Source organism: Sceloporus occidentalis, unplaced genomic scaffold, assembly GCF_023333645.1.
Source record: "Sceloporus occidentalis isolate IW3139 unplaced genomic scaffold, rSceOcc1.0.p SCAF_47, whole genome shotgun sequence".
NCBI classification, from domain to species: domain Eukaryota; kingdom Metazoa; phylum Chordata; class Lepidosauria; order Squamata; family Phrynosomatidae; genus Sceloporus; species Sceloporus occidentalis.
This window is the reverse complement of record NW_028317027.1, coordinates 7,605,001-7,612,500: the sequence shown is the minus strand read 5'-3', so window position 1 is coordinate 7,612,500 and position 7,500 is coordinate 7,605,001. Positions and strand designations below refer to the sequence as shown.

The 7,500-nt window shown below is 60.0% G+C and overlaps 1 pseudogene; it reads right to left on the bottom strand.

Annotated features, from left to right (window-relative positions):
- Positions 1–6,609: 6,609 nt before the first annotated feature.
- LOC149289287 (18S ribosomal RNA) lies at positions 6,610–7,202 on the bottom strand (annotated as a pseudogene; the record flags this gene model as incomplete).
- Positions 7,203–7,500: the final 298 nt, after the last annotated feature.

The following is a 7,500-nucleotide window of genomic DNA, read 5'->3' as shown; positions in this document are numbered from 1 at the left end:
GTTCCTTTTCAGAAAGTTAGTAGTCAGGACAACAACTGGGTTAACCATGGCCAACCCACCGTGTCGCCGGGCTAGGTACGTCACTTCCCGCTTAATGAGGTTGAGCCTGTTCCCCCACAACATGCGAAAGAACAAACCGAACACCCGCGAGTGAAGGCTACATGGCAAAAGACAGGTGTGACTGACGTACGTAAACAGGGGCAATACGTAGGTTTTAATCAGGTGAACCCTTTCTCTGTAGGTCAGTTTCCACCGGCAACACTCGTCTACCTTGCTGCAGGCCACAGCTAAACGTTCGGTCCAGTTGACCAACGAGTAATCTCCCGGTCCGAACTTAACCCCCAAGATTTGAATTTGGTCACGGGCCACTGGGAAACCGTCGGGGAGAGGGAATTGCTTCCCCTCCTTCCCGCACCAGAAAACTACGCTCTTGTCCCGGTTAATCCGGGAGGAAGTGGCAGCAGAATAGCTCTTCATCATTTCATCCACTGTGACTGCCTCCTGTGTGTCGGACACAATCACAGAGATGTCGTCAGCGTAAGCCAGTATCCGTAAGGGCCTTCCTGGGGTTCGGGCCACTCCTCTTAAACGACTTGCATCAACCCTTCGGATGAAGGGATCTATAGCAAAGACGTACAAGAGGGGGCTGAGGGGACAGCCCTGCCTCACCCCAGATCGGATTTTAAACGGTTTGCCTCTCCATCCATTAACAAGAGTGAAGCTTTCGGCCCCTCTATATAAAGAAATCAGCCAATTGATAAGTTTTCCCGGCAAGCCATACCTGCGCAAGACTGCCCACAGATAGTAATGATCCACCCGATCAAACGCCTTCGACTGATCAAGTGCCAAGAGATACTTATCCCCATCCTCTACCCTACACCGCTCGATGGCTTCCCTGACCTCGCAGACGGCGTCAAAGACAGTTCTGCCCTTCACGGTGCAGTATTGAGAATCAGACAAGACCTCACTTGCGACCCCCTGCAAACGTTTAAAAATGATCTTCGCCAAAACCTTCCTGTCGACATTCAAGAGTGATATGGGTCGCCAGTTCCCCACATCAGCCGTGTCGACAACTCTGGGCTTAGTTAGCATAATCACTGCCGAGGATCTCATCGAAGGAGGGAGTATCCCCCTCTCCAGGCTTTCATTAAAAACTTCGGTGAGACTAGGGGCCAGGAGACCGCAGAAGGCATGATAGAATTCGGCCGTAAGACCGTCAGGGCCCGGAGATTTTTTCCTCGTCTGCTCTAATATTGTCTCCGTGACCTCCTTGACAGTGATTGGGCTAACCAACTCATCCAGCTTTCCATGATCAATCTCAGGAAGGGAAAGACCCATCAAAAAGTCGTCCGCCTGATGTCGGCAGGGTCTCCTCTGTCCGAGGAGCTCCACATAGTAATCGCGGACAACCCTCTGTATCCCCCGAGGAGTTTCCTCCAGGACACCGAGGGTGTTCCGCAGACAGGTAATGATCTTAGCAGACTCCTTCCTTTTGCAACTAAGAAAAGGATCGGGTGAGTGGTAAGCCCCATGATCCCTTTCCTTGAGCAAGGAGGCATACCTGTCATACTGGAACGTCCTCATCATGGATTTGACCCTAGAGATGTCCCCGGGATCACCTCGTTGCGACACCAGACAGTCTAACTTGCACAGGAGCCCGAGATAAGTCCTGTACTTTGAGGACTGGATGTTCTGAGAAAGAGAGCGAAATAAGGCACGGGTTCTTACCTTCACCATCTCCCACCACTCAGACTTCGTCGTGCAGAATTCCGCAACGGTGACCTGGTCATGAAAGAAGTTCTCGAAAGCCTGCTGAACCCAGCCTTCTGTCAAGATGTCAGAATTAAGTCGCCAAATCCCTTTACCTCTTAGCGGAGCCTGCGAGACATTTAACAGACAGGTAAGAATAAAGTGATCGGAGAACTCCACCGGTTTAAGCACAAGTGCCGTCACCGGAAGAGACTCCTTAACATAAATCCTATCTATCCTACTCTGGCAGTTACCTCGCTGATATGTGTAACCTGTGAGGTCTGGGTTGTGCTTAATATGCACATCTACCAAGCCTGCCTGCCTGACTATTCTAGTAAGGGCCAAAGCGTCGTATCCCGGTTTGTCTTTGCCACCTTTCCTGTCTTTGGTCCTAGTAACGGTATTAAAATCACCAGCAAAGACAATATGCCGGGACGTGTAGAGGAAAGGCTCTATCTCGTTAAACAGACGCTTCCTCTCCCACTTGGTCTGGGGGGCATAGATATTAATCAGACGGAGAGGCTGCCTGCCTACCGACACATCAAGAACTACGCACCTACCCTTCGTTATCTCAATCACCCTATTGAACGTTATGTCCACACCCTGGAACAGGATGGCAACTCCCCCGTAGCCCTCCGTGGCTAGTGAAAAAAAGGAGTGCCCCCATCTCCAGTCGCGTTTAGCTGCATGCAGGGCCCCCAGGGAGTCCAGGCGGGTTTCCTGGACAAAGATTATATGGTAGTTCTCCCTGTGCCAGTTATCATAGGCTATAAATCGGGCCCTGCACGTCTTAATACTAGCCACGTTATGAGTGGCTAAGGATAGTATGGGGAGAGTCGCCATCAAGGGTGATGAGAATGAGGAGACTTTCCCTTTTTCCGTACGTTCTCACCGTCCGAGTCTGAGGGGTACCTTTTCGCGGAGAGCCCCGCGGGCAAGGCGTCCTCCTCCGGAATCGGCACCTCTACCAACTCGCTATCCTCCACCTCTGCCAGGTGTCCTCGAGCTTCCGCGGCCCTTCCACCCTCCCCCGCCACTGTCGCCACTACCGCCGCCGCCTCTGCCGCCTCCTCGACCTCCATGCGGGTACCCCAGTCCATCAGGGCACTAAACCTGTTCTGGACTGGTATGTCCCCGCACGTCTTGCCGATAGCGGTTTCAGCGACGGCCGCCGCCGCTGATGATTTTGCGGCAGCGACAACGATGGATTTGGGTTTCGGGGCCCCGGAGCTCCCCCGTCCCGAAGGGACTTTCTCCCCCTCTAGTGTGGAGGGTGGATCCCCCCGGGAAGGGGTCTTAGCAGAGGCGGAGGATCTTACCGGACCTCTCCGAGCTGCCTCCTGAGTTGGGGTCTCCTTCCTCGGACCGACAGTCGTCCACCCCGACTCATCCCGCGTGGTTGCGGCTCGGGGTCCTGACGCCGATCGTGTGGTGATGCCTGTGGAAGGAGTACAGACAGAAATGGGGTGAGACATTCGTTGTTTTGGACGGACAGGCAACGGGTCAATGATGTTACTTACGGGGTCGGTGCCGGAGGAGGTACCTGGGGCGTCGGGTAGAGCCTTGTCCCGAGCGCCCCCCACAACTGGCCGCGGGTCTTCCTCTGCGAATTCGCCCTCTCCTTCCCAGATACTGTCCAAGTTGTGCTGGGCTTCAGGACACGCTCTGTAGGAATGACCCAACACCCCGCACAGGTTGCAACGGATGGTAGTGCACTCCTGCTTGGAGTGTCCTACAACACCGCATAGGGTGCACTTGGTGACATCACACCCTATGCTGAAATGCCGGGGTGAGCCACACTTGTGGCACACCCGGGGCTGACCGGGATAGAAGCACGATACCCGGTCAGTCCCGATGAAGAAGGAGTTGGGCATGTGCTGTAGGAGACCCCGTACCTCCTTCAGACGGATGTTGACCGTCCAGCCGCCGTTCCAGATCCCGTCCTCACAGAGAGTCTTGACCGGGGTGGTCAAGACCTCCCCGTATCTGCGGGCCCACACCAGTATGTCCGCGACGGGTATGGACTCATTCCGCACCAGGAAGTTCACCTTGCGGACCTCCTGGCGCGATATGGCCTGGACATTGAACCGGGCCCATAGGCTGTCGCCGGACTTTGGCACCCCCTCCCAAAGGGTCCAGAACCTCTCCAGACCCCTCGGGGACATGAAACTGATGTCATACTCAGGGGTGCCGCTAACGTGGATGATGGCGAAAAAGTCCGCGACCGCAAAGCCCAGGTCCTTCAGGGCCCCTACCACCCGCTTCCTATCGGGCACGGATCCCTCCGCTACGTGCAGCAGGCGGACCACGTTCCTTCTCCGCATGGGTTGCCCCGCTGGGAGTCCCGTAGCCCGCCCGCCAGGTGGTGGCACGTTAACCTTCGGGGGACCCGCCGCCCAGGCGTTAGCGGTCGCGGGTGTCGCACCTGGGGCCACCGTCGGAGTGGGCACTATGGGCACTGTGGACCCCCCCGTGGCCCCGCTACCGTGCCCGCCCGTGGACCCACCGGCGGGTACCGCGGCCACCGCAGCGACCCCCTGTGTCACGGCGGGGGAAGGTGTCACCCCGGTGGGAGTCCCCCCTTCGGCCGGAGCAGGAGCCCCGACCGCAGCGGCCGCCACCCCCACCTCTTTCGAAGCAGGGGCGACCACCCCCGCAGCCCGGGCCACCGCCGACCTCCCGGGGTTCTGCCCCCCAGGGTTCTTCCCCACCCTGACTATAGGGGCCATCGCGGGTGGTCCCGCGGTCCCCTGGCATACATTGTGCTTATCGTGTACTGTAACTTTAAGCTTACCGGGGGGGCGCGGCCTGTGCCGCGACGGGGGCGGAGCAAGCAACCGGCATCGCGGCTGCGGGAGCCCCGGGGGTCACCGGCACCGCTGCCGGAGTGACCCCGGCGGGGACCGCAGCCGCACCCGGCACTGTCTCCATCACAACCGCCGCGGTTTCGGCCGCGGCGCCCGGCAAAACTCCGGACAGAGTATCAGCTGTCCGGGGTAGTAAACACAGGGAGCGGGCCACCCGGGTAGCAGCGGCCCCGCTCGCAACCACAGCCGCCTCTTGCTGCCCTCCAGGCGAGTCCTTCGCCCGGAGTAGTGTGGACGGAGGGCGGGCCGCCCGGGTAGCGGCGGCCCCGCTCGCAACGGCAGCTTCGTCCGGCTGCACTCCGGGCGATTCCTCCGCCTGGAGTAGTGTGGACAGGGGGAGGGCAGCCCGGTTAGCAGCGGCCCCGCACACGGAGGACGGCACCTCCGGGGACACCGAAGCCGCGGGAGCAGCCGGGACAACCAGGTCCACCACCACAGGGTGGATGGGACCAATGACGACGGGGGGAGCAGCCACAGAACCGCCGATCCCTCTGGAGGGACGAGGAGGCGGACACGCCGCCGGGAGCGCCGGCACGGATCCCGCGGCAGCAGCAGCCGCCCCGGCGGCCGCCAAAGCGGTCGCCGGTGCCGCCGCCGGCCGCGGGGGTGACAAAACCCGCGCCCCGACGGGGGCCACGGAAGACGGACGGACACAGACAGGGGAACGGGAACGTACTACAGAGGGAACACACACTGGGGGTGGGGGGACAACAGGGGACATTACAACCACGGGGGACATACTGACAGGTACATTGGGGAAGGTACTCACACAAGGTCCCCGGGGCTCACCGGCCAAACTCAGACCGGCGGGGATAGTGTCCCTGGCCCTCCGACGGGAAGGGCCCGCTCTCGGATCCTCGGCAGCAGCGTCGGGGACCCGGGCCGGGAGGGATGGGAACTCCTCCTCGGACATGATGGGGGGGGTATCCCCGACGCTCTCCTCCCCGGACGATTGGATAGCGGGCCTGCTCCTGGTGGTCTTCTTTTTCCGCCTCCGTGGCGCAGCTTGGATCTTAATGTCCTCCTCCTCGTCCAATTCCTCCATTGAAAAAATCAGCGGCCTTCGTATAGCGGACCTCTCCTGGGTCCCGTCGTACTGTGGTGGTGGCGGTGGCGGTGGTGATGTAGGCGCCACCGGTTCCGGGTCCTCCGGGGTCGGTGGTACCCCCGACTCCTCCACCTCCTGCTCCCGCAGCTTCTCCTGCAGGAACCGCACGCGGTCACGGTTCTGGGCTGTGCGTCTCGCCAACTCCGCTTCTTTCTCCTTCAGGGAGACGATCCGCTCCCGTATGGGGCCGCGATGACGACTCCCCACCCTGTTGCTCTGCTGCCGGAGCTCTTTCAGCTGTCCGGCAACCTCCTCCTTCTCCTCCCCCAGGGAACGCAACTCTTGTTGGAGGTTAGCCAGGGCCTGCCTGAGGGGTTCCCCGTCTGACTCCGCAGGTACTGGGAGCCCCACCTTAGCCTTTTGGGCATAGGAAGGGCCCTGTTCCACCGCCTCCTCATCTTCAGGGTTCGTATTCACACTCGCCTCGGCGGTCTCCAAGGCCCTGGCCCCGGCGTCCCTGAGGGCGAGGGCCCGTAGATGGAGGGCCCCCAGCAACAGGAGGGAAGTCTGGTCGACCCTCAGATGGTGGGGCAGACCGACTCCCTTCTTGAGCATGGCTATTTTGGCGCTCAAGGCCGTGGTGTATGCCTCGAGCGCCTCCATGTTCCGACGCACAGCCCTGCATACGGTTCCTGCAGTCTCCCGGGATGGGAGTAGGATGCCGTCCTCCGTGTAGACCAGTTTCTCCGAGATTATGGCAATGCGGCCCCTCCACTCCTCAATGAGGGTGGAGGCCATGATGGGACCCCGGGGAGGCAGTTACCTTCCCCGGGGTAGCAAACGTCCAGCACCGAAAGTAATAAAAAAGAAACCAAGTTCCACCAGCAACACAAAAACACCTCCTCTCCCCTCGCCTCCCAACTCCACAGTGAGCAGCCGACGCCCAGCCCTGATTGGAGCTGGAATTACCGCGGCTGCTGGCACCAGACTTGCCCTCCAATAGATCCTCGTTAAAGGATTTAAAGTGTACTCATTCCAATTACAGGGCCTCGAAAGAGTCCTGTATTGTTATTTTTCGTCACTACCTCCCCGAGTCGGGAGTGGGTAATTTGCGCGCCTGCTGCCTTCCTTGGATGTGGTAGCCGTTTCTCAGGCTCCCTCTCCGGAATCGAACCCTGATTCCCCGTTACCCGTGGTCACCATGGTAGGCACAGAAAGTACCATCGAAAGTTGATAGGGCAGACATCCGAATGTATCGTCGCCGTCACGGGGACGTGCGATCGGCCCGAGGTTATCTAGAGTCACCAAAGCGGCTTTTGGTTTTGGTCTGATAAATGCACGCATCCCTGGGGGTCAGCGCTCGTCGGCATGTATTAGCTCTAGAATTACCACAGTTATCCAAGTAACAGATGGAGCGATCAAAGGAACCATAACTGATTTAATGAGCCATTCGCAGTTTCACTGTACCGGCCGTGTGTACTTACACGTGCATGGCTTAATCTTTGAGACAAGCATATGCTACTGGCAGGATCAACCAGGTAGCTCCCGTCGTCACGCGGGGGCCCAGCGGCGGCCGGGCCCGGACGCGGCCCCCGGCGGACCGCTCCAGCCCCGGGGGCCGGGGCGGGAGGCGGCGGGCGCCGGGGGCGCAGCCCTCGGATCGGGTCTGCGTAAGGGGGACGCGGGGACAGAGGGAGAGCGCGCGCTCCCCCTCCCTTCGTTCGGGGCCGGGAGAAAGGAAGGTGCGTGCTCCGCGGCGGGGGGAACCCGGGGTGGGACGTGGAGCACCCGCGGGTAGCCCCAACCGGCCGCGGCTTCGGGCCACTGGGAGTCCGG